The following is a 27,851-nucleotide window of genomic DNA, read 5'->3' as shown; positions in this document are numbered from 1 at the left end:
ATTGAGTCCATCGGTGCTCATACCCAGCTCGATGTTCCTTGCGTAGCCCCCGAACCTAGGGAAGGCGATGTCCAATGTTTGCCACCGTCCGGCGTCGAAGGGTGTGTCGAGCATATAGCCCATCTCCGGATCTTCTTCGGGCTTCTGCCTTTCCTCGTGCCATTGCATGAGCTTTGCTTCCTTAGGGTCCACGAAATACCGCTGCAGACGGGGAGTGATAGGAAAGTACCATACCACCTTTCGAGGTACCTTCTTGTTCCCAGCCTTGTACCGTCCGTGGCCACACACCGGACATGTGGTTCTGCCCTTGTACTCGCACCTGTAAATCACACAATCATTAATGCAGGCGTGGTATTTTTCGTGCGGTAGGTCAAGGGGACACACGACTTTCTTGGCCTCCTCGGTACTACTTGGCAATGTGTTCCCCTCCGGGAGACGATCGTGCCAGAATTTTAAGCTCTTGCTTGAAGCTGGAATCGGTCCACTTGTTCCGCGTCTTCATCCGCGGGTAATCAAGCGTTACATGCAAGCGCGTATCCTCGCGGACGACACCCGGGAAAGATCGGAGTCATCCCGTCTTTCTCCATTTGCGACAGCTTGGCTCTCTCTCTAGCTGCAACTCTATCGTTGCTCGTCTCCTGGAGGAGAAGATCTTGAACATGAGAGTCCCGCAAGGCCGAAATTAGCGGGGTCGCGCTGGAATCTTCTTCTTCATCATGATGATGTTCTCCGCCGGCATCTTCTTCTTCATGATGATCTTCTCCGTCGACTTCTTCTTCATGATGATAGTCCCCGTCGGCATGATGATAGTCTTCTTCATGATGATAGTCATCTCGCTCGACATGGTCTTCATGCGCACCATTTGATGGGGCCGGCCGCGCCTGGTTGTCTTGCATGAAACCGCGCCTCAGCGAGTGCTCCTCCGGTTGTCCGGAATCGGGGTTGATCCAGTCGCTCGAGTTTGCATGATCGACACGGACATCTTATCTGGCGCCTATTGTTCCGAATCATGTCCTCCTTCGCGTCTATCTTGTATCTAGAGATTCGAGCGGAACTCATCGAGAGGACCATGCTTGCCCGCAAATGGTATACATAGAACAGGAAATTAGAACCGCACCAAATGCACACACATGCATGGGCCGTACCTCTCCTCAAGGTATTACATGGAGTGGAAAAATTCGGCATGACCTCTCCTCAAAGTAGGACATATGGGTAGTGCAAAACTTGCCGAAACGGAAATGAATCAACATTTCGGCAAACATCCATGCACCACACCGGCACACACACATGCGCTTCACCTGCAACAAGCATCCATACACACGACGGCCACACAAGATCTACAAGCATATGCATGTCTCCTCCAAGCATATGTATGTCTCCTCCAACTACTCACCTTCTAGATTCGATACCGAGACGAGACCGCGATCGATGACTTCGAGAGGAGGAGAGAGTATGGAGAGCCTTCTCCTCGACTCCAATTAAGTATCAACCAAAGTAAGTGCAATAAATACCCAAGCAAGTGAAAAGTGGAGTCAAAATGGTATGAGAGAGAAGGGGGGACGAGCTAGATGGAGGAAGAAGAATGGCTTGTGTAGTGTGGTAGGTGGGAGGTTGGCTCACTTTTGTAGATCCGGTTCGCTAATCACGTGGCGCACCAACCACGAGTGCGCCACGGAATAGCTTATTTCTGTGGCGCACCGAGCGCGATGCGCCACGGAATACCTTATTTCGTGGCGCACACAAAACGAGTGCGCCACGGAATACCTTATTTTTGTGGCGCACCTGTTGCTGTGCGCCACGGAAGAAGTAATTTACGTGGCGCACCGAGGTTTGTGCGCCATAGAAATTGTAAAACCAATGATTGGGGGTGACAGGGTGTGGGGCCCACCAAGTTTTTGTGGCGCACGGTTTAGTAGTGCGCCACAAAATTAAGCTATTTCTGTGGCGCACCGAGCTTTGTGCGCCACAAAATAAGTTTCTGTGGCGCACTCAAAACGGGGCGCCACAGAACTAAGCTTCGCCTATAAGGGTTTTCCTACTAGTGATTCTCATATCCTTAAATCCTATTCCGCCTTTATTTTTTGGCCTGAGCATAATGTCCCAGGAGACCCAGTGCATCTTCCGTTTCCCATTTTCCACTCCCCACCAGAAATCTCTTATCAGCCTTGTTAGATCATCACAGAGCCCAAGCGGTAATTTATAGACGCCCATCACATAAGTGGTTAGGGATTGGGCCACAACTTTGATGAACACCTCTTTGCCCCCTTGCGCCATCTGATGCTCAATTTGCATGATTCGCTTGGCGAGCTTCCCTTGCAGACTCTGGAATTTCCCTTTTGACATTCGCCCTTCAGGTGTTGGAAGCCCCAGATATTTTGTTTCAAAATTTTCCACCACCACCTGTAGAGTGCTCTTCACCTCTTCCTTTATCCCATCAGCACACCTCGCACCAAAGAAAATAGCATTTATTTGGGTTGATAAGCTGGCCTGTACTTTGCCCATATTGTCTCAACACATGCACCACACGTCTAGCTTCTACAGGGTCAGCCTTGAAAAAAAGTAAGCTATCGTCCGCAAAGAGGAGGTGGGAGATCCCTGGCGCTCGTCGACAAATCTTTACTGGCGATAATCTATTTTCCTGCACTTCCTTGTTCAATAACATAGATAGCCCATCAGCGATAAACAAAAACAGAAAGGGGGATAGGGGATCACCTTGTCGTAAGCCACGAGAAGGCAAGAAAGATTCCAGGACAGTTCCATTTAATTTCACAGAATATCTCACTGTGGTCACACATTCCATTATCCAGTTGATCCACTTGTGAGAGAAACCCATCCTTTCCATCGATCTTCTTATATACCCCCAATCAACCCTATCATAGGCTTTTGATAAGTCCAGCTTATAAGCACATAAGTTTTTGTCATCATCCTTATTTTGCTCTATAAAATGCAAGCATTCAAATGCTATCAGAGCATTATCAGTAATTAGTCGCCCAGGCACAAACGCACTCTGATTTGGAGTTACAAGTTCACCCAGATACGGCCTCACTCTGTTCACTAAGCATTTTGCCACAATCTTGTACAACACCGTGCATAAGCTAATTGGGCGAAATTCTTTTAATTCTAAAGGATGATCCACTTTCGGAATTAGAACTATTATTGCATCATTTACCTCATCCGGCATCTTCCCAGTTTCAAAAAACTTTCGCACTGCCTCAACTACTTGTGCTTTGAGAGTTCCCCAATTGCGCTGGTAAAAACGTGCAGGAAAACCATCTGGCCCAGGCGCCTTGAGCGGTCCAATTTGAAATAATGCATCAGATATTTCCTTCTCGGTAAATTCCTTCGTGAGATTCTCATTCATATCCTCTGTGACCTTTTGCTCGATTAACTGGCCAACTGCATCATCATTCAAAGAAGGGTCCCGTGTAAACAATTCTTTAAAGAAACTTGTGGTCATGTGTTCCATTTCAGACGGGTTCTCTTTCCAAACTCCATTAGCATCTTTTAAGCCTTTCACTTTGTTCTTCCTAGCACGCCAAACTGCCTTTTGATGGAAGAACCTAGTGTTGCGATCACCTTCCTTTAACCATGAGATCCTAGACCGCTGAAGCCAAAGCATTTCCTCTCTGTATAAGAGTTCATCTATATGGTCTGATATCAGCCGAGTCTCATCTCTGTCAGCCCCAATCAACAGAAGTTGTTCTAATTTCTTCCTACTTTTATCTAAGTCCCTGAGAACATTTCCAAACTTTCTTTTGCTCCAGCCTTGCAACCGGGACATTACCTCCTTGAGTTTCATCATAATACCTATTAAGTCATGTTGCTGATTGTTCTCCTGCCAAGCCTGCTGAATGACTTCATTTAATTCTCCGGCCCTCTCCCAGAAAATTTCATATTGTTTACATGGTTTCCGTCTTGGTAGCCTTTGCTCCTGTTTCATATTAACAACAATAACAACATGGTCAGAACAAGGGGTTACAATATGTTTGACCTCATAATCAGAATACAGGTTCCTCCAATTATTATCCGCAACAGCCCTGTCTAATCTCACTTTCACGTTTCTATTCCCCTGTCTCTTGTTATCATAGGTAAAAGGCACACCCATGAAGCCAAGATCAACCAAACCGCAAATTTGGAGAGTGTTCCGAAATGCAGCCATTTGATTTTCATTCCTTGGTGTATGAGATAGATGTTCAAATTGCCATAGCGCCTCATTAAAATCACCCACTACAAGCCAAGGTAACGCAGAGCTCCTCAAATTCTGGAGCTGGGACCACACAAGGTGTCGATTTTCAACTCTAGGCTCACCATAGATGCAAGTTAAATGCCATTCAGGTTCATTAGGTGACATACGGATGTAAGCATCAATATAATTCTTATTCATATCTTTTATATCAACTATCATACTCTCATGCCAAAAGAGGGCAAGCCCCCCACTAAGACCGACACTATTGACTCCATCAAAACCTCGAAGACCTAAACGATTCCTAAGGCGACGGACCTTATCTTTATTCTGTCTGTTTCACATAAAAAAAACTAAGCTAGGACGCACAGACTGCGTGAGGGACACTAATTCATGAATTTTCGAGGTCCCTCCAGCCCCTCGACAATTCTAGCAGATACAACTCATTGCGCCTGACGAGACAACACATTTGGTCTCGTCAGGTTGCCGGTTGGCTTATGACCGGTGGAGGCGAGATTCTTCCGTGTGTAGACAACGTCCACACCACCTTGTCCACTCTGCTCCTTGCCCTGCGCTTGCATCCTTCCCTTTTTAGGTGTTCCACCCGTTTTCTTCTGTCCATGAGCTAGCCCCAAAGACAAGTCCAGCTGCTCACATTGCTCCTCTTGATCATCTGCATTCCTCTTCCCTAGCACAGAATCAGCCGGCTGCATGGTGATATCGTTGACAGAACCAAAAGACACCTGCAGACTAGAGAGTCCTTGAAGAGCAGGGATCATGTCGCTTGGCCGAGGCCCCCGACTCTGACTGGCTTGGGATATTTTTGTCTGCTGGCGTACTTGATCATTTGCTTGCTGCAACTTTGCAAGCATATCCTCGGTCATCGTCACTTGGATATGACAGTTCTGTTCCCCAGCCTGTGTCTCATCTTCCTCCGGAAACTGGATGATGGGTTCCACCACCCCCTTGCCTTCTCTATTCACCTGTACAATTTCTCGACCTCCAAGCCTCTCCACCGATGTCACCTGCTCGTGTGTGTCCATCTGCATGGCCGCAACCTGCGCAGCCAGCCGAACTTCCTCCTCCTGCTCTGTTTTACCGTAGCCTACCTTGTTCCCATATGCATCAATAACTCCAGGAACGATATCATCTGCCAGTGGCGGCATCTCATTGTCATTAGATTCTGATTCTTGGTGAACTTGTGTCCCGTTACCACTCCCCTTCCTACCGACCTCTCCATATTCCTGGTCAAACACCTTGCGTGATTCTGCACTGCCAAAGCTTGAGAAGCTAAGTCCACGTCTTGCTATCAGGTAATCCTTAGGAGGGATCGTATAGCTGCGCTGCTCCACTTGTTTATATGGACTGCATCTCAGCTCTATAAGATCATAGCCCATCGATGGCACACCAGGCTTCTTCTTTTCGCACACATCTGTTTTATGCCCCAGAACCCACAGTGAGAACAATAATAAGGAACTCTTTCATACTTCAGCTTGAACACCTTCACCGTCCATGGTTTGCCTTTTATGCCTATAGTAATCTGTGTTTGCAGCCTCTTATTGTAAGGCAAGTTCACCCTTACCCTCAGAAATTCATGTTTCTTTAGCTCAGATTCAGGCACATCGACTTCAATCGTCTCTCCCAATCCATCACCATACCTTCTGCCCCAGACCTCGTTTTGCTTCTCAAAAGGCACATTATATATCCTAACCCACACCGGCACCTTATCAAGCTTAATATCGGATGGCTGCATAGATTTATCGAAATCCTTAATGATCAGAGCGTGCTTCTTGAAAATCCAGGGCCCTCCCTTCTTCACAAAATCATAGTCCCCTTTTGAGTGCAGAGTTATCATATAGTAGTTCTTCCCCTTCTCAGCATAATCAATGCGCGATCGCAGGTGCCAAACCTCCTCTGTGAATCGAGTAAACATCGCCTTGGTATTGGGCCTGAAATTTGCCATATACCTTGCTATAAGCTGCCATGTAGCCGGTGCTGCCTCCTCCTGCTTCACAGGTTCATCTTCGTCCTTGAATTCAAGATACACGTCGTCCTCAGTGTCCATCATGCCTCCAATTTGTGCTTCAGAACCCTGTGCGAATCCAGCTTCATCCCCTGCTTCCCCCTCATCCCAATTCCCAGCATCAGCAACCTCTCTGTCTGCATCCAGAAGCGCCCGCTGGCGGAGCAGCGAGGCCGTTCCAGCACCCCCGACAGGCTTCGGGCGGGTAGGTCTCTCAACGAGACCCCCTTGTTCGCCCCCACCCCTCGGCGGCGCCATCAGCAGCCCCGCTGGCTTCGGCGCCTCGCGAGCACTTCCTTCGCGTGATCCACCGCCTGCCCTCCTGCCACGCCTCCCCTGCAGCTCCTCCGCCCTTCCGCCCCGAGGCATCTCCTGGCGACAATCTACACCGGAGATCGATCTTCCTGCCTTCGATTGCATCTCGCCAATGCCTCCACGAAAAGAAATTTCTGGTTGAGGTTTGATCAGATTGCAATCTGGGTTACCTGGTGGTTTGAGTTTTATGGCGGCTACCGCCGCCTCTTCCAACTCGTGGCCGGCCCGGTTTCCTCTTCTTCCTTCCTTTCCCGCTCGACGTGTGAGACGCGCTGACTCTCTCTCCGCCTTGCGGCGATCCGAGGGACTCTCGTACGACGGTGGCGGTGGCGGGAGGGCAGAGTCGGCCATGAGGTCGCCAGCCCTAGGTCACACAGAGTTGACTTTTTGCATGTATCTCCCGATGAGATCTTATTGAATGGTTGTCCATTGTTTCAAGTACTTGGTTGAAAGAATTCTGAAACTAATCAATGGTTGGAAGAATAAAAAATTGTCCATGGCAGGAAAGGAAGTTCTTCTTAAAGCAGTGGCACAAGCAATGTCAGTCTTTGCGATGTTTGTATTTAAAATTCCGAAAAGCATATGTAAATGAATCATGGATGCTATCTCGCAGTTCTGGTGGGGTGATGATGCCAATGCAAAGAAGATACATTGGTTTACATGGTGGAAATTGTTTATTCCAAAAGAGAGGGCTGGACTTGGTTTTCTTGACCCACATTGTTTCAATTTGGCTATGTTAGCAAAACAGGTGTGGAGGTTATTATGTGAGCCTGAATCACTATGTGCAAGGGTCCTTCGAGCAAAATACTATCCTGATGGCAAATTGTTGAAGGCTAAGATACTGGCTGGAATTCAATGTTTCAATAGAGGATGTATTTGGCGAGTGGGAGATGGTTCTCAAATTGATATATGGGATGACCCATGGATACCAAACAGTGCAGATGGCAAGATTATAACACCTACAGAAAATACTGTGTATAATATGGTGGAGGACCTGATTAGCCCTGTTACAGGATCTTGGGATGAGGGATTAGTAAGAGGGATTTTCTTCCCAATCGATGCAAACAGAATTCTTTCAATACCTATATCATCATACGGTATGGATGATTTTGTTGCATGGAGACATAATAATAACAATCTTTCTCCTGTTAGATCAGCGTATCATGGGGAATGGAAGCATCAATTTGGAGAAAAAGAGAGAAGCTTACAAGCCCCGGGTCAGTCCATGGTTAATGGAGTCTGGGACTCATTGTGGAAGAGCTCGGTTGCATCAAAAATCAAAATTTTTGCGTGGAAAAGTTTACATGGTATTTTACCTTGTTATGGAGTTTTAGAAAACAGACATGTCCCTATATCAGGTCAGCACTGTGAAGATATTAAACATGTCCTTTTTAAATGTGAACATGCAGTAGAGGTCTGGAGGAAAATTGGGCTGTTAAAAACAATCCATGACGTTTTGCATGTTGACAGAAGAAGTGCTATTCTGGAAGAGCTCTTGGTGAGAAATTATGATGGGAACGTGAAAGAACTGATCCTCATGACGGCTTGCTATATTTGGTTGATGAGAAGGCAGGGTGTTCACGATGAGAATGTACCTCCTCCAACAGTCTGTCATGTCCATCCTGGTTATAACTAAAAACAACATAAGAGTGTTGAGGAAAATTTCAGTTAAGAGGAAGAGCTCCTGGAATAAACCAAAGGAGAATTTAGTTCTTATCAATGTTGATGCAAGTTTCTTTCCAGAGAATTTCACTGGAGGAATTGGAGCTATTATAAGAGGTGAGTCTGGAAGGTTTATTGCAGCATGTAGTGATTCTATTCACTATGCCGTAGATGCACATACTCTTGAAACTTGTGCAATAAGTAGAGGATTAGCTCTTGCAAATGAAATCGAGTGCACTCATATTATCATTGAATCTGATTGCTTGCAGGTCATTAAAACGCTGCAGTCCGGATGTTGCTCGTCTACAGCCGCGGCGGCTTTGTTTGAGGATATTTATGTGCAAGCTTCTACCTTTTCTAAGTGTGAGTTTAGTTTTTGTAATAGGGAGGCTAATGGAGTTGCTGATCGTTTATCGAGAGAGACGGGATCACTACCAACTGTTTGGGTAGATGAACCGCCGGATTTTATCATAGCTTTATTCATAGATGATGTAACTGTTATGACCGGCCTGACGTATTCCAGGAGGGGGTCCAACCCTGGACCCAATTAGGGGCTTAGCCCATTTAGTTTATCTCTTTTTCAGCTCATAAATACTAGTTGTAATCGTACGTGAAGGATTAAGCAATAATCAGAATATTATTGCCGACTCCCAAAGGAGTCGGTCTCTCCAAACCCTAGCCGCCGCGCCGCCCTTGGCCGCCGCCACGGCTCCCTGCCGCCGCCGCCCTCTTCCACGGCCGCGACAGCCTCCCTCCTTCCCCTACAATCTACGCCCTAGACACGGCAGGATCCGAGCTCCTACCAACTTGGTATCAGATAGCTCTTGTTCGATCATGTCGTCGCCACCGCCCGCGTCTACTTCGCCGGCCGGCCAGCTGGCCGCTTCCACGACCGCCACCACCTCCGTCGCCACCGTCACGTCGCCGTCCGCCCCGCCACCGACTCCCGTCGCCTACACTCCCGAGCAGATGAGCGGGGTCATCAACGACCTCGTCACCGCCATCCAGGGGATCCAGCTGTACCTGATCGGCTCCCAGGGGCAGCCAGCGCCGATGCAGCCGCCCACCGCCACCACCGCAGCGCCCGCACCCTGGCTGCCCGCGCTCCCCGGCGTGACGATGCTGCCGCCCCCGCCTCCGGCACTTCCCTGGCCGGCGTGGCCGCCCCCCCTACCCACCGGGCCGGCCCCCACCTCCGCGAGCGGCGTCCCTATCCAGCAGGTTCGCTTTCCCCCGTCGCCATCACCGCTGCCGGCGTGGATCACCGCGTCGTCATCGCCCTCGCCGGTCTACTCCGTGGCCGGGGACCCGCCAATGCCCACACTTCCGGCCGCCGCCGCCGCAGGGTACGCGGAACCCTCCGCCGGCCGCGCCGCGCCATACGTCCAGGGCGTCGCTGCACCGACACCGCCCCGCTTCGCCAAGCTCGACTTCGCCACCTTCGACGGAGCTCCTACCAGTAACTATTATTTGATTATTAATAAATCTCACAACAGAGTCCTGCTGTTTCCCTCAAAAAAAAGATCCGATGGCCTCCTCTGCTAGGTAACTAGTTTTGCGTACTACTAGACCATGGTTGCGCGCGTTGCCGCGCCCGTCCATATATGATGGAAGTATATACATGATTTGAGAACATTTGGCTGGATTTTGTTGACCCTTAGCTGATTTTATAGATCTAGTTATTTGAAACTCAGTGGAAAGGTGATAGTATCTTAAAATATGCTTCGTGATTAGTAAGATATTGCATTTTTTGAAATGTAATAAGATATTGCATTTGGCAATGTAGGACAAAATATTTGTGTGCTCCAAGTAGTCTAAACTTGTAGAAACATCTTCACAGTAATACCAAAATATAAGGATTAATGCTTGCATAAAGTGTAGATTGATTAAGTGTAAATAACATAACAGTAGGCTTCTCCAAGATCCTCTATATCGATCACAGACCATCTACTTTCAGCAAACACCACTGACACAATCACGTCCAGTCTAAATTCAAGCAGATTTGCATACAAAAAGCAACAAAGGAAGAAAAAAAATCATACAACAACTTAGTACATATGCAGGCATGGGTTTCCACACCTAGCATGTATCCAATACACCCATCAAACAACTGTGGCCAGCTATGCTAGCACAAATCCGTGCCGGAAATTTACGAAAACATGATATCTGCCAATCTGCCATGAGTAACAAGAAGGATCAGAACTTGCAACCCAAGAGTTGTGCGATAACTCTCTTCAAACTGTCATATGTCATAGTTCCTAACCTGAATCCAACATCTTTTTCTAGAAACTCTTCCACTGTTCTGAAGTGATATAAGTTACAAACTTATAACATGAAGCGGTACATCAAAGGCTACACTATAACAGGCTGATGCTTTGTTGGTTCATGCCTGCAATACTTACCCTTGAACAGTAAGAAAGAGAAGAGATTAGTGCAAAATACTACAGAAAGTAGAATGGTTATAAAGAAATATTAAAGCGTGTTTATTCGTGCCTGTCAGCCAGAACCAGTGCATATCCCTCAAGTTCTTGTCATACTGGATACTTTTGAACTGCTGCCGTGAACCCAACACCCAAAGCTTCTTTTCTAGTTGAGTAATACATACTTGTCAGTCAACATACCTACATAACAGTCAATTCGGTACTCCTAAAAGGAACTGATAAAAATATTGCTTGTTCTATCCCATCTTTATGAAAGAGTGAGATACAAACCAGTATCATATGCGACAGAAAGATATAATATATATTCCATTGTCATTGTTTTAGGTTATTTGCTTGCTCAATATTGGCACTAACCAGTACTTTTCATCGGTATTCAAGAGCAAGAACAGAGCCTCACTACAAAAGAAATTGCAGAGGGCAAGATCCAACCCTCACTTGCCCAAGTGAACACATCTGATCGGAGTAATAAACACCCGATTTGAATCAGTGGCCAGATGAATTTTAATGAATAGTGACAGAATATAAGCACATAATACAATCTGGGTGCTAAAAGATAACTGTTAAGGAACATATGGCCTTCACTGAAATTTCGTATTTGATTAATGAGATGAAGGATCATTACTCGTATAAAAGACGTGAAGGTTGGTTATTAAGACATCATTTTTAGGACATCTCTATAATTCTTGGGGAGATAAAAAATACTACTGTTTCCAAAATCTTCCATGACTTGTAGCATTGATTGAGCATCACCAAGCAGGTGCTAATTAGCTGCAAAAATATGCAAATAAAATCAAATAAGCAACCAATATAATTTTTATAGATCACTATGATGTGGCCTTCTTTCACGTAGAATAATGGAAAAGCAGAGAAACATGACCCAAAACCATTTCTTAGCAACGAGCAATGGATTTGATCTCTTGCAACCCACTCTTTGAGTGTTCCTTGCACATGGTACAAGTTTAACCCATCTTCTTCAGCGAATTCATCCAGCAGAAAGTATTACCATAGCAAAACTGGACAAATATCTAGGTCCTTTGAACATAGGTTTCATATGCCTGGCTTGACAGTGCAGAGGTCGTAAGTTCACATGGTCAGATGGGGAACCAGCCTCGGTGATATAAATGTTTAAAAGACTTGGCCGGTTCAAATACTTAATAAAGATTTGAATGGTACAAATTACATTCCTGAACAAATAACTGCAGACAAAATGGCATGTTCAAGTGCACTAATCTAACTGCCAGAGCATATTTATTTTAAGCCATACCTGATCCAGTCAGAATTATAGTGCGATATATATTCACATAATTGCTTTCCATTGTACGTAATTATCACCATATAACATTAATGGAAAGCAGCAAAAATAGACATGGATAGTTTCCACTACATTTTCAGAAGAATATTAGTTTAACAGTGATACAAAGATATCTGAAAGTGCACTCAAAAGAAGAAGATACATGTAATGATATATACTTCAAACCCAGGAAGTATAGTTTTGTATTTATCTTGAAAATTATACTCCCTCCGTTCCTTTCTATAGTGCCTATTGTATTTTGGCACGGAAATTAGCGCAAGCTATTTTTTTACACAAAACCCCCTAGCGATCTTAGAGATAAAATAGGAAACTGAAATCAGATCTCAGAAAATAATCCTGTTTCCATAACAGATCGCGTCATGTACTCCCTCTCTCCCGCTATTCTTTCCATAATCAGATTGGTTTCCAGATTTTCTCGACGGGAACAGATTGGTTTCCAGATTTTCTCGACGGGAACATATTCGTTTCCAGATTTTCTAGACGGGAACAGATCGGTGGAAGGGGTTCTTTGAAAAAAACATAGCTTTACTCTTATATTCTAAAACAAAAGCGGAAAAACAATAGGCATTATAGAAAGGAACGGAGGGAGTATAAGCTAAGAACGTAAATGAAGAACATATACCTTGCATGTGTCTCTGGTGTGAGAATGTTGAAAAGAATCTGCCTATTTTGCTCACAAACTCTGCAATGGAAGTATCATTTATTAAGACTTGGGGGGGGGGGGGGAATAATGACACTGAATAGATTGATATTATCATTAAATACAATATATTCGTATTATCAGTTTGAGAGACCAATTTGTTTCATCAAAACATGTGTATTGTACCTATCAGGCCCACAGATATTCTGGCAATAGTTAAGTAATCCACTTATATTCCTGAAAAGGGAAGACACAAAAATGGACAAAACAAACTGCTTTTAAATGCCGATGCATAAATTTTCCCCTTCGAATCAGATTGTGGAGACAATATTCTAATGGAAATGCCTCTCTTGACCACCATTGAACCGCATCAACCGTGCAAGCACCGGGGGAGGTGCCTGGAAGGGCTCAATATGAACACGGCCACCGCTGCAACACCGATTAAATTCAACACGCCTCTTTAGTCTTTAGCCAGCTATAATCCTTTTGGGGCCTTCCAAATTTGATCGGCCACAGAATGTAGCTGGAATAAAAAAGGTAGCAGGTAGAATAAAATTTTAAGTGAGTACATTAAATATATTTTTTGTACATCATATTAAGTTGCCTGCGCCTTCTAGGGCTTCAACGAATTCAACAGTGAGGGGTAATTCGGGTTCTCCACTGGGATCAAGTGGTGGTCCTGCTAAGACCATAACTTTTTTGCTTCTTCAGTCTAATACGATCAGCGGGGTTTCCTTTTGCATGTTGGACAGAGTGTACTGAAGAAAACATCTTCTATGTTTTATAAACACAAAACCAGCAATGGAACCATGAAGAGCAAGATAACAAAAACAAAATCTCTTAAAGCGGCGTATGTAGGGTTGAGCGAACATACTTCTTTTTCTTTGAAAAATGGGATTGGACATAGCAATTGGTTCATTAATCCTTACCCTCTTACTCTCGGGCACAGAACTACTCGAGCCCGAAAAAAACATGGTTGGCAGGCATCGTTAACTTGGGTTCCTACTCGAGAACGCTTTTTCATTTTTTCTTTATAGGTACATCCTGTGATATACACGGTAATAAAGAGAAGGAAAGGTAGGTCAGGTACATAGAAGGATGTAGTTAGATGCAAATATTTGCTAAAACTTGAAAAATAAAGAGTACCACGCAGTATAAAGTTAGTTTAAATGGACACATAAATTACAAATAATCTAAAAAGAGTGGTACAATCCAATGATTCAGCAAGTGTACCTGTCTAGCAGCCAAAATAATGAAGGTCACATAGTTGCTCTAAGGAATCCGTGGATAAGAATCTGGAAGAAACGGAGATGACATTGCCTGGAACAAGTAATAATATGTTATTTCGCAACCTAATTTTCACGAGAATGTAATCAGAGATGAAAAACATGACTGCAGCTAAGAAGAAAGACAAATGTAAGCAACGAACATCTCCAAGTAAAGACAAGGGCTGTGTCCACATATTTATATCAACAAGGGAAAACTGAGTAACACTCGGCTTAATTGTCATAATCACATGACGGAGTATAATCACATGAATGATGGATGTGTCAAAATTACCACCATCATCAATCCACGATCTTGAGTGTTTCTTGAATTTGATAAATTTTACTTAAGAGGGTCCATTTCTGTCGTCGACTTGATACTGATAAGCACCTTTGGAAATATTTAGGTTGGGAGAAAGAGAGGATAAGGTGATAGTGAGGACGAGGTGACTATTATGTTCCTTGCTTTGTTGCTTCCATAAGTCGCTTACTTGCCTTGCTCAACAATATGCTACCACTATTACAGGGAGCTGTGGCATCCAGCTATGAACTCAAGAACTTGATCGGATCTGGTACATCGGTCCCCTTGACCTTGCAGGGGTTGCAGCAGTTGGACCAACCAGACCCTATCAGATGTCTATGTTCAAAAAGGCAGTGCCTGACCAACGTGGCAAAGAGACGATGGGTGTCAGCAGTTACAGTTAACTTGCCTAGGAGGAGAACCGTTCTTCCGATTCAGATGATGAGCATGGTCTTCTTCGAACGGAAGGAAAACCATTCTTACGATTCGTTGATAGGATCCCACTCCACGGACTGCACGGGATCTGAACTTCACCGGCGCCGTAGCCAGAGAAGAATCAAGTTTGGTCGACGCTACTCTACAAATCCGGCCGAAATAGAACTAAAAAAGATCGGGGAATTCGTAACCAACCTTCCTTGTTGACGGAACCCTTGTTGACCCGGGAGTGGGAGTCAGCGTCGCAGGCTGAGGAAGAATGGCGGCGCAGGCGGAGGATCGGCGGGCGGAGGAGAATAGGCGGCGCACGCTAATCAGAAGGAAGAGATCGAAGTTTTTTTTTTCCGTGCTACTGGTTCGGGAAGATATCTGTTTTGAAGCCCAAAACACCACATAGGCCTTCAGATTTTAGACTGTTTCGGGGCCCAACTAATATGGTACGGCCTAACACAACTTTGGGAGTAGCCGCCCTAGAATAAAAACGGGCCTGTAGAACGAACAAGGCCTTTTTAACGGGATAAGTCGCTACGATGGCTGTTCGGGAAGGCTAAGAAGATTTTGGACCCTTAGATCGCGCGATCCGACGGACAGGGTTGTCTAATCGCTGTGGAGAGATCCTGGTGGTTCCATTATACTGTTAACTAATATGGCGGAAAGGAACTAGTTCCCTGCCTCTCTTCCATAACTGGGCTTGCTTGGCACACAGGGATGGCTGAACAGGAAAATCGTTGTTGAGCTTGTGGTCAGTAATTTATTGTTATTATTTGGGAACTTGCACTTATTATGGATCAGAGAGAGTAATAATCTTGTAATATCGATATATTAGGAACAAAGGATTACGAAAGAATATCAGGAATACGTACATCATCAAATTCCAACATAACCTCATCATGATATAAGGTACATACGCTGCACTCTTAAGAACATGTTAAAATTGTACCAAGAACTTGAAAGCATTCAACATTACTCGCATTTGTGCATGACGGGAACACACAGAAAGTGCTTCGCTTAAAACAAACTTCAACATAACATTAAGATCTTAATATATTGGCCTATAAAACGGACATGCCATCCTAGGACAACTAAAATATTTGCGTCCATGCTGGCTAGAATGAACTCACATGCCATCCTTTTGAGTCCCCTCGCCATAAGGTCGTTGTTGATAGCCCTACGATTCAGGGAACCATTGATCCGAAGATAAATACATGCTGGGTGAGATGATCAGGATATCTAGTGCAGATGTAGAGACAAGTTCATTTGAAAGAAGAAAATTTTGAAATACCATTGCGCAGGTAGCCAGTTTATGCGCACATATTAGGGCCGGGTGCTGGTCCCAAGTATTTTCCCTGTGACCAAGTGCAGAGCTTGATAGCGATTGCTGAAAGGTCCAAGAACATCAATCATGCTTAAAATTTAAGTATACATAAAAGTTTAGAACAAATATTAGAGATATCTTTAAGGATTTTTTTGGAGTAGGGGGGCCGTGCCCCCCCTCCCCTGAGGGCTACTAAAATTTGGGGACCGACCCTGCCCATCGACGAAGATGCCCATTTCCCAGTTGGCCTTTATGGCTTCATATATGGGCTTAAACCTATTCGTTTCGCATATCATGTCTACCAACAACGCCATCGCGTGGGCCAGGCAACCATCGTCCGCTTGAGGCGAGTGCACATAATTCGATAGGTTATCAATGGCACGAAGGCTGATCTTGTGGCCCACCTTCAAGTCAATTAAGTTCCTCTATCCTCCTACTTGTCCGTGAAATCAAGCGTGATTTCTCCAAGAATGAAATTATAGCAGGTGGTGTTAGAACATGTGAGGTACTCTCTAAGGTTCGATTACATATTCACAATGAATTCCAAATACAAGGTTTTATTCGAGTCCAAGCTTAACTAGGGTATCTACAGCGGGCCGACCCATATCAGCAATCCAAATGGTTCGTTTCTGTCCGTTTGCGTCGGCCCGCGGACTGGATGTGTCGCGGGGTCCAACCAGCCCGGACACTGCGTGCAGCGCGCGGCCCATTTGGTTCGCGCTGGCTTTGCCCAGGACTGGTCAGTTGGCCATTGCCTTCCAAATAACAAGGCAATTCAAATTGTAGAAAAGTAAATATTGTTCAAATAAGAATAATTCACAATCACACCACATAGTTTTACAAATAAGACAACCCAAATCCCTAAGAGCTCTAAGCTCCCAGGATTGGGAGCACTCCCGGTTGATCTGCCCATCCCTTTCGCGGCCCCACAGCAGGGAAGGATACGGTCATGTTACAGATAGTATTTTGGTTGATTGTGTCGGCGTTTGTACAAGATACATACCACAGTAGGGCGGCTAGGGCCCCTACTCCAGCACGTCACTGCCTCCCCGTGCGCCTCGGAGTCTCGGGCAGACGCGGCCGCTTCGTAGCTCCACGCCTCCACCCCTCTGGCGCGCTCACCTCTCCAGGGACGGCGACTTCACCGGCCACTGGCCACCGCATCCTCCCACGCTACCAGATCGATGGCCACCCCATCCTCCTCGCTCTTCCTCACGCGCCTCCGCAAATCTACGCGGAAGCCGACCCGGCCGCTCGCCCCTACCGCTACGCCTCCCTACCCCGGTGAGCATGGTCCGGAACGCACGCTTCGCCATTGTGCTTCCCGAGTTGGTCGCCGCCCTGCAGCAACTCCCATCACCGAGCCCCCTGCTCCATCGTGCTTGACACACAGGTCATGCTAGGGCTCCCTTGCCCTACCGGTGGTGGGTATTCTTCAGGTCACACCATCAGTAACACAGACTATTTCCACTTGATCTTGCATAAGTTCTATTTGTGCAATTTTGCAGTTTTTGTTGTGGAGTTGTTGATCAAATTTCAAGCAGGCTATAGGTGAGAATAAATAAACAAAATTTGTGTTTCAGTTAATCTAATTTTCTAAACTTCGCACTATTCAATGTTAGTTAACAACTTATTAATGCTCAGCTTCAGTCAGGCCTCGTTTAATATTGAAACAGACTATCTAGGTTGGTTTCCCACAAGAGTCCACATGTGCTCAATCAAATCAGTTTGAAGGCGATCATGGGTGGTTCGATCCCGGAATGAATTATGCATATGCAACAAGTATTCCTAAGAAGCTGCCCCTGCATGTGGCTCAACCAACTCACCCTGGAATTCCCAGTCACCATCATAGATGCTGTAATCCTGCTCATTCTCAACGATCATGTTGTGCATGATGACACATGACATGGTTTCAAACAATTCCCCAACGTGATTGTAGCACGCTAAATGCCCGCTCTACATCCTTGCGGGCCGTCTCTTGCTCCTTTGCAAACCTCTTGTATTTTTCATCTTCAGAGTTATGGATTTTCTTCACTAAGGTTGTCCACGAAGGTTTAACGCCATCAGCTAGATAATAACCATTGTCATAAGAACGACAATTGATCTCATAGTAAATTTGAGAAGCATTGCCTTCTGCAAGCCTAGCAAACACCGAGGAGCGCTGTAGGACGTTGATATCATTGTTGGACCCTGCCATGCATGCCAAAGAAGAAGTGCTAAATCTAGAGATCTTACAACGCAACTGCCTCCAATATTACCTTGTACCCCTCTTTATGCCCTTTGAACATTCCATGCCAACCAAAGGACAGTTCTTCCACTTCCAATGCATGCAATCTATGCTTCCCAACATACCAGTAAACCCCCTCTTTTCGTTGATAGACAAGAGGCGAGCGGTGTCTTCGGTGGTCTGCTCTCTCAGATAAACTTTGTCAAACAACGCAATAACATCGCTGCAAAACCTGTACATGGCCTCAATGCATATGGACCCGCTCATGCACAAGTACTCGTTAACAGGTTCACCAGGTACTCCATATGCAAGCTGGCGAATGACTGCCGAACATTTTTGGTACGAGGAAAAGCAAACCTTACCGGTGCAATCGAGTTTGGCACTGAAGTAATCATCATATGTCCTCACGCAATGAAGAATATCCAGAAACAACTTCCTGGACATCCGATACCAGCGAGTAAATCGGATTGGTATGATGGAAATAGTCTCGAATAAGGCCGATGTGTCCACCGACTCGATCTCGGTTCTTGTTGGCCTTGCGCTTCACCGACGACCCACCTCTACGCTTCGTCAACAGAAAATGGTCATGCGCCATGCTTGCAGCGGCAAACAAGAGCTCGGTTCTTGTTGGCCTTGATTGTAATGCTTTATGTGATCTTGGTGCAAGTATTTCTGTTATGCCTAAGAAAGTCTATGATATGCTTGACTTGCCACCATTGAAAAATTGTTATTTGGATGTTAATCTCGCTGATAATGCTAAAAAGAAACCTTTGGGGAGAATTGATAATGTTCATATTATGGTTAACAATAACCTTGTCCTCGTTGATTTTGTTGTCTTGGATATTGAATGCAATGCATCTTGCCCCATTATATTGGGAAGACCTTTTCTTCGAACCGTTGGTGCTACTATTGATATGAAGGAAGGTAATATTAAATATCAATTTCCTCTCAAGAAAGGTATGGAACACTTCCGTAGAAAGAGAATGAAGTTACCTTATGATTCTATTATTAGAACAAATTATGATGTTGATGCTTCATCTCTTGATGTTACTTGATATACACTTTCTGCGCCTAGCCGAAAGGCGTTAAAGAAAAGCGCTTATGGGAGACAACCCATGTTTTTACTACAGTATTTTTGTTTTATATTTGAGTCTTGGAAGTTGTTTACTACTGTAGCAACCTCTCCTTATCTTAGTTTTGAGTTTTGTTGTGCCAAGTAAAGTCTTTGATAGTAAAGTAAGTACTTGATTTGGATTACTGCGCAGTTCCAGATTTCTTTGCTGTCACGAATCTGGGTCTACCTCCCTGTAGGTAGCCCAGAAAATTAAGCCAATTTACGTGCATGATCCTCAGATATGTACGCAACTTTCATTCAATTTGAGAATTTTCATTTGAGCAAGTCTGGTGGCCTAATAAAATCCATCTTTACGGACTGTTCTGTTTTGACAGATTCTGCCTTTTATTTCGCATTGCCTCTTTCGCTATGTTGGATGAATTTCTTTGATCCATTAATGTCCAGTAGCTTTATGCAATGTCCAGAAGTGTTAAGAATGATTGTGTCACCTCTGAACATGTTAATTTTTATTGTGCACTAACCCTCTAATGAGTTGTTTCGAGTTTGGTGTGGAGGAAGTTTTCAAGGATCAAGAGAGGAGTATGATGCAATATGATCAAGGAGAGTGAAAGCTCTAAGCTTGGGGATGCCCCGGTGGTTCACCCCTGCATATTCTAAGAAGACTCAAGCATCTAAGCTTGGGGATGCCCAAGGCATCCCCTTCTTCATCGACAACATTATCAGGTTCCTCCCCTAAAACTATATTTTTATTCCGTCACATCTTATGCACTTTGCTTGGAGCGTCGGTTTGTTTTTGTTTTTGTTTTGTTTGAATAAAATGGATCTTAGCATTCACTTTATGGGAGAGAGACACGCTCCGCTGTAGCATATGGACAAGTATGTCCTTAGGCTCTACTCATAGTATTCATGGCGAAGTTTCTTCTTCGTTAAATTATTATATGGTTGGAATTGGAAAATGCTACATGTAGTAATTCTAAAATGTCTTGGATAATTTGATACTTGGCAATTGTTGTGCTCATGTTTAAGCTCTTGCATCATATACTTTGCACCCATTAATGAAGAAACACTTAGAGCTTGCTAATTTGGTTTGCATATTTGGTTTCTCTAGAGTCTAGATAATATCTAGTATTGAGTTTTGAACAACAAGGAAGACGGTGTAGAGTCTTATAATGTTTACAATATGTCTTTTATGTGAGCTTTGCTGCACCGTTCATCCTTGTGTTTGTTTCAAATAACCTTGCTAGCCTAAACCTTGTATCGAGAGGGAATACTTCTCATGCATCCAAAATCCTTGAGCCAACCACTATGCCATTTGTGTCCACCATACCTACCTACTACATGGTATTTATCCGCCATTCCAAAGTAAATTGCTTGAGTGCTACCTTTAAAATTCCATCATTCACCTTTGCAATATATAGCTCATGGGACAAATAGCTTAAAAACTATTGTGGTATTGAATATGTACTTATGCACTTTATCTCTTATTAAGTTGCTTGTTGTGCGATAATCATGCTTACGGGGACGCCATCAACTATTCTTTGTTGAATATCATGTGAGTTGCTATGCATGTCCGTCTTGTCCGAAGTAAGAGAGATCTACCACCTTAATGGTTGGAGCATACATATTGTTAGAGAAGAACATTGGGCCGCTAACTAAAGCCATGAATCATGGTGGAAGTTTCAGTTTTGGACATATATCCTCAATCTCATATGAGAACACTAATTGTTGCCACATGCTTATGAATTAAAGAGGAGTCCATTATCTGTTGTCCATGTTGTCCCGGTATGGATGTTTAAGTTGAGAATAATCAAAAGCGAGAAATCCAAAATGCGAGCTTTCTCCTTAGACCTTTGTACAGGCGGCATGGAGGTACCCCGTTGTGACACTTGGTTAAAACATGTGTATTGCGATGATCCGGTAGTCCAAGCTAATTAGGACAAGGTGCGGGCACTATTAGTATACTATGCATGAGGCTTGCAACTTGTAAGATATAATTTTCATAACTCATATGCTTTATTACTACCGTTGACAAAATTGTTTCATGTTTTCAAAATAAAAGCTCTAGCACAAATATAGCAATCGATGCTTTCCTCTTTGAAGGACCACTCTTTTTACTTTTATGTTGAGTCAGTTCACCTATCTCTCTCCACCTCATGAAGCAAACACTTGTGTGAACTATGCATTGATTCCTACATACTTGCATATTGTACTTGTTATATTACTCTATGTTGACAATTATCCATGAGATATACATGTTACAAGTTGAAAGCAACCGCTGAAACTTAATCTTCCTTTGTGTTGCTTCAATACCTTTACTTTGATTTATTGCTTTATGAGTTAACTCTTATGCAAGACTTATTGATGCTTGTCTTGAAGTACTATTCATGAAAAGTCTTTGCTTTATGATTCAGTTGTTTACTCATGTCATTACCATTGTTATGATCGCTGCATTCATTACATATGTTTACAAATAGTATGATCAAGGTTATGATGGCATGTCACTTCAGAAATTATCTTTGTTATCGTTTTACCTGCTCGGGACGAGCAGAACTAAGCTTGGGGATGCTTGATACGTCTCCGACGTATCGATAATTTCTTATGTTCCATGCCATATTATTGATGATACCTACATGTTTTATGCACACTTTATGTCATATTCGTGCATTTTACGGAACTAACCTATTAACAAGATGCCGAAGTGCCGATTCTTTGTTTTACGCTGTTTTTGGTTTCAGAAATCCTAGTAACGAAATATTCTCGGAATTGGACGAAATCAAGACCCGAGGGCCTATTTTTCCACGAACCTTCCGGAAGACCGAAGAGCATACGAAGTGGGGCCACGAGGTGGCGACACCACAAGGCGGCGCGGCCAAGGAGGGGCCCGCGCCGCCCTGTGGTGTGGGCCCCTCGTCGGCCCTCCGACTCGCCCTTCCGCCTACTTAAAGCCTCCGTCACGAAACCCACGATGCGAAAAACCACGATACGGAAAACCTTCCGGAGACGCCGCCGCCGCCAATCCCATCTCGGGGGATTCCGGAGATCTCATCCGGCACCCTGCCGGAGAGGGGATTCATCTCCTGGGAGGACTCTACACCGCCATGGTCGCCTCCGGAGTGATGAGTGAGTAGTTCACCCCTGGACTATGGGTCCATAGCAGTAGCTAGATGGTTGTCTTCTCCTCATTGTGCTTCATTGTTGGATCTTGTGAGCTGCCTAACATGATCAAGATCATCTATCTGTAATGCTATATGTTGTGTTTGTCGGGATCCGATGGATATAGAATACCATGTTATGTTAATTATCAAGTTATTACCTATGTGTTGTTTATGATCTTGCATGCTCTCCGTTATTAGTAGAGGCTCTAGCCAAGTTGATGCTAGTAACTCCAAGAGGGAGTATTTATGCTCGATAGTGGGTTCATGCTCGCATTGACACACGGGGAGTGACAGAAACCCCTAAGGTTGTGTTGTGCTGTTGCCACTAGGGATAAAACATTGATGCTATGTCCGAGGATGTAGTTATTGATTACATTACGCACCATACTTAATGCAATTGTCTGTTGTTTAGCAACTTAATACTGGAAGGGGTTCGGACGATAACCCGAAGGTGGACTTTTTAGGCATAGATGCGGTTGGATGGCGGTCTATGTACTTTGTCGTAATGCCCAATTAAATCTCACTATACTTATCATGACATGTATGTGCATTGTTATGCCCTCTCTATTTGTCAATTGCCCGACTGTAATTTGTTCACCCAACATGCTTTTATCTTATGGGAGAGACACCTCTAGTGAACTGTGGACCCCGGTCCATTCTTTAATACTTGAAATACAAATCTGTTGCAATACTTGTTTTCTTGTTTTCTCTCGCAAACAATCATCTTCCACACAATACGGTTAATCCTTTGTTACAGCAAGCCGGTGAGATTGACAACCTCACTTTGTTTCGTTGGGGCAAAGTACTTTGGTTGTGTTGTGCGGGTTCCACGTTGGCGCCGGAATCCCCGGTGTTGCGCCGCACTACATCCCGCCGCCATCAACCTTCAACGTGCTTCTTGGCTCCTCCTGGTTCGATAAACCTTGGTTTCTTTCTGAGGGAAAACTTGCTGCTGTGCGCATCATACCTTCCTCTTGGGGTTCCCAACGAACGTGTGAAATACACGCCATCAGCTGCCTGCCAGACAAGATGCGTCGGCGGCATAGTCTGCCTGGCAACCGCCAGCTACCATGGGCAACCGCAGCCACCATGTCCGCTGGGAACCGCTGACGCCAGCGTCAACCGAAAGCGTAGACGACGGCGCTGCCTGGGGTGGCGGCGAAGAAGGCGGGCAAGGGTTTGGGGCACATGAAAAGTTGGATTCGTCCCACTGGCAGGAGGGACCGGGTAGGACAAAGGGAGGATAAGAGAGGACGCGCTTGCTCTCCGGCCCGACGCATCAGTGACCTAGATTTGGGGCACGAATGGGTCAGTCCGTCTGAGTCGGTCAGTTTGCGTCGCCCCGCTGAAGCGTGCGCAGGCTATCCATCCATTCGCGCGGACTAAATCGGACACACCTGGACTGGATGGGTCGGCCCGCTGGTGATGCCCTTAGAGCATCTTCAGTCACGTCCCTAAAAAAACGTCCGGCACGATGATTTGGGACGCATTTAGGGACAACGTCGGACAAAAGGAGACAAAAAATATGTACAAAAAAGAGACCTTTCCCAGCCGTGTCCCTTAAACAGCGTCCGAATGCATGCCTTTTAATAGAGGGGACCACCCCATGTGGAAAAATTAGGTGAGAGAAAGTGTGGGAAAAAAGAGAATGGCATGTGGGGACTAGGGGCTGCATGCATGCATCCACAAAGTCTCTACCAGGGACGCCGGGCACAAAATTGTTGGAGATATGCCCGAGAGGCAATAATAAATTAGTTATTGTTATATCTTAGTGTTCATGATATATGTTTACACTCCATGCTATAATTGTATTGACCGGAAACATTAATACATGTGTGTTGTGTAAACAACCAGAGTCCCTAGTAAGCCTCTCATTTAACTAGCTTGTTGATTAATAGATGATCATGGTTTCCTAATCATGAACATAGGATGTTATTAATAACAAGATCATATCATTAGGTGAATGATGTGATGGACACACCCATAGTAAGCGTAGCATAAGATCAAGTCATTAAGTTCAAATTGCTATAAGCTTTCGATACATAGTTACCTAGTCCTTCGACCATGGGATCATGTAAATCACTTATGCCGAAAGGGTACTTTGATTACATCAAACGCCACTGCGTAAATGGGTGGTTATAAAGATGGGATTAAGTATTCGGAAAGTGTGAGTTGAGGCATATGGATCAAGAGTGGGATTTGTCCATCCCGATGACGGATAGATATACTCTGGACCCTCTCGATAGAATGACGTCTGATTAGCTTGCAAGCATGTGACTAGGTCACAAGGGATGACATACCACGGTACGAGTAAAGAGTACTTGTCGGTAACAAGGTTGAACAAGGTATGGAGATACCGATGATCGAACCTCGGACAAGGAAAATATCATGTGACAAAGGGAATCAGTATCGTATGTAAATGGTTCAATCGATCACTAAGTTATCGTTGAATATGTGGGAGCCATTATGGATCTCCAGATCCCGCTATTGGTTATTGGTCAGAGAGGAGTCTCGACCATGTCTACATAGTTCACGAACCGTAGGGTGACACACTTAAGGTTTGATGTCGTTTTAAGTAGATATTGACAAGGGATTAACTTGTCAATGCCTACGGATTGTAGACTAGGGTTTAGTTAGATGTAGAGGGCAAGTAGATCTCGAAGGTTTCAGCCGAAAAGTACTCGACGAATATGAAACTAGGGTTGTGTTGACAGTAATTTCGATTCTCTCTTTGTCCCTCGACTGCCCCTTATATAGGAGGCGGAGCCGAGGGATTCGTAATACACACGTTTACAGAGTCCGGGAGGGTTTCCAACCCATCCCGCAAGATTACAAACAATGACTCCCATTATAACTCTAGTTTTCCTTAATAGTATCTTGGGCTTCTGAATCTTCTTATTCTTCGGGTGATGGGCCTTCAGTAAACCCCGGGTACCTTCTTCGGCAGGCCCATTGGGTATGCCTATGTCAGATATGGAATATGGAATGGAGTTCGAATTTTGTTCGGAGCCTCGGATGGGATCCAGGACATCACGAGGAGGTCCGAAATGGCCCGGAGAATAAGATTCATATATAGGAAGTCACTTTCCAAGTTTGGAAATGATCCGGTGCATTTATGGAAGGCGCTATAATGTTCTAGAACCTTCCGGAAGAAATCACCGTGGAAGGTGGAGTCTTGGTTGGACTCCACCAACCCTAACCAGCCAACCAAGTGGGAGAGTGGAGTCCATGGTGGACTCCACCACCTTGGCCGGCCAAGCAAGGGGGGAAAGGGAGAGCCCCTGTCCCTCTAGGTTTCGTCCATATGAAAGTTTTTGAATTGGGGTCTTATTCGAACACTTTGGGCAAACCCTAGGGATTCCACCTATATAAAGAGGAGGAGAGGGAGGGGGCTGGATATACCCTTGGCCACACCACCAAAGGGCCCCCCCTGGCCAGCGCCCCATAGCCCTCCCTCTCTCCCAAATCCTAGCTGCTCCCTCCTCCTTCTCCCGCAGTGCTTACGGCGAAGCGTTGCCGGAGATCTCCACCACCACCATCACCACGCCGTCGTGCTGGCAGGATTCCGAGGAGGATCTACTACTTCCGCTGCCCGCTGGAACGGGGAGAAGGACGTCGTCATTGATGACCCACAAGTATAGGGGGTGTATCGTAGTATCTTCGATAAGTAAGAATGTCGATCCCAACAAGGAGCAGAAGGTGTTGACAAGCAGTTTCGATGAAGGTTTCACTGTAAATGCTCACAGACAAGTATTCAGGGGGTTTTGATGTAACAGATGAATAAAGTACAAGTAAGTAAAATGCGAGAGAAATAATTGCAGCGAGTGGCCCAATCCTTTTTAGCACAAAGGACAAGCCGGTTTGTTTACTTATAATGACCAAGCGTTCTCGAGGACTCACGGGATTTTAGTCTAGTGCTTTCGCTACATACAGACTGATTAATCTTCATTGTTTTGATAAGTGTTGTGTGGGTGAACCTGTGCTAATGTACCGCCCTTCCTAGGACTAATACATACTTGTGATTATACCCCTTGCAAGCATCCGCAACTACAAGAAAGTAATTAAGATAAATCTAACCACAGCCTTAAACTGCGAGATCCTGCGATCCCTCCCGCATCGATATACCAACGGGGGTTTAGGTTTCTGTCACTCCGGCAACCCCGCAATTGGCAAACGAGTACAAGATGCATTCCCCTAGGCCCATAAATGGTGAAGTGTCGTGTAGTCGACGTTCACACGACACCACTAGAAGAATAACACCACAACTTAAATATCATAACATTGAATATTACTCAACCATAGTTCACTACTAACATTTAGACTTCACCCATGTCCTCAAGAACTAAACGATCTACTCACGAGACATCATATGGAACATGATCGGAGGTGATATGATGATAAATAACAATCTGAACATAGACCTTGGTTCAATGGTTTCACTCAATAGCATAAACAACAAGTAGAAATCGGTACGGGAGAGTTTCCCCTATCAAACAATCAAGATCAAACCCAAATTGCTACAGCGGTGACGAGGTGCTGCGGAGGAGATGGCGGTGATGATGATGAAGATGATGATGATGGTGATGGAGATGATGTCCAGCTCGATGGCGGTGACGATGGCGTCGATTTCCCCCTCCGGGAGGGAATTTCCCCGGCAGATTCCCGCCTGCCGGAGAGCTCTTTCTCTCTCGGTGTTCTCCGCCCCGCGAGGCGGGCCGTAACCCTTCGTGAGGATTCCTCTCGTGGCTTAGGTCTTCGGGACGAAGGGTTTCGCGAAGAAAAGGAGGCGAAAGAGGCCGAGGGGGCCCCACACCACATGGTGGCGCGGCCGGAGTCTTGGGCCGCGCCACCCTATGGTGTGGGCCCACCCCGGGTCCACCTGGCTCCCCCTTCGGCTTCCTCCGTCATCCGGAAAAATAGGATTTTCTCGTAAAAATTCCTTCCACGAGTTGATCTTCCGAAATATCGCATCCCGACGGTGCTTTTTCCAGCAGAATCTCGGCTCCGGTGCTCAATCTCCAAATAATCATGAAACATGCAAAATAGATGAAATAACATAAGTATTGTGTCCCAATGTGAAATATATCAATGAATAACAGCAAATTATGATATAAAATAGTGATGCAAATTGGACGTATCAACCCCCCCCCCCCCAAGCTTAGACTTCGCTTGTCCCCAAGCGAAACTGAACTCTGTAACAGGTCCACATGTTTATGGAGTGAAGAGTCGATAAATAAAATACGGACAAGAAGCATCATATTCATTCACACAAGACATTATAGTAAACAACTTCCTCATATAACTCAATCTTGAAACAAGTATAAGGTAGTCACAAATAAAGGTGCATAAGGAATCATAATTGGTGATGGCAAACTTTGTTCTTGGTCAGAGAACATTTAACAAATTATATTCATCTATTGAGCAGTGCTCTCATATTAAAGCTTATGGTAAACTTGCATACTCAATCATATTAATAATTGATGACTTTCAAAGCTATATTCA

General features: G+C 45.0%; 1 long non-coding RNA gene across 5 annotated transcripts; it reads right to left on the bottom strand.

The window, feature by feature from the left end:
• Positions 1-10,675: 10,675 nt before the first annotated feature.
• Positions 10,676-14,833, bottom strand: LOC124651414. Of its 5 annotated transcripts, none has more exons than XR_006987399.1 (4): positions 14,773-14,833; positions 12,763-13,896; positions 11,247-12,618; positions 10,676-10,769 (listed from the first exon to the last, which is right to left on the bottom strand). It is a non-coding gene; the product is annotated as an uncharacterized LOC124651414 (long non-coding RNA). The 5 variants fall into 5 exon arrangements; XR_006987400.1 differs by having other exon boundaries at positions 10,682-11,392; positions 12,559-12,618; XR_006987397.1 differs by having other exon boundaries at positions 10,682-12,618; positions 12,763-13,620; positions 13,810-13,896.
• Positions 14,834-27,851: the final 13,018 nt, after the last annotated feature.

The sequence above is a fragment of the Lolium rigidum genome, chromosome 5 (assembly GCF_022539505.1).
Source record: "Lolium rigidum isolate FL_2022 chromosome 5, APGP_CSIRO_Lrig_0.1, whole genome shotgun sequence".
Lineage (NCBI taxonomy): Eukaryota > Viridiplantae > Streptophyta > Magnoliopsida > Poales > Poaceae > Lolium > Lolium rigidum.
This window is presented reverse-complemented; position numbering and strand designations above follow the sequence as displayed.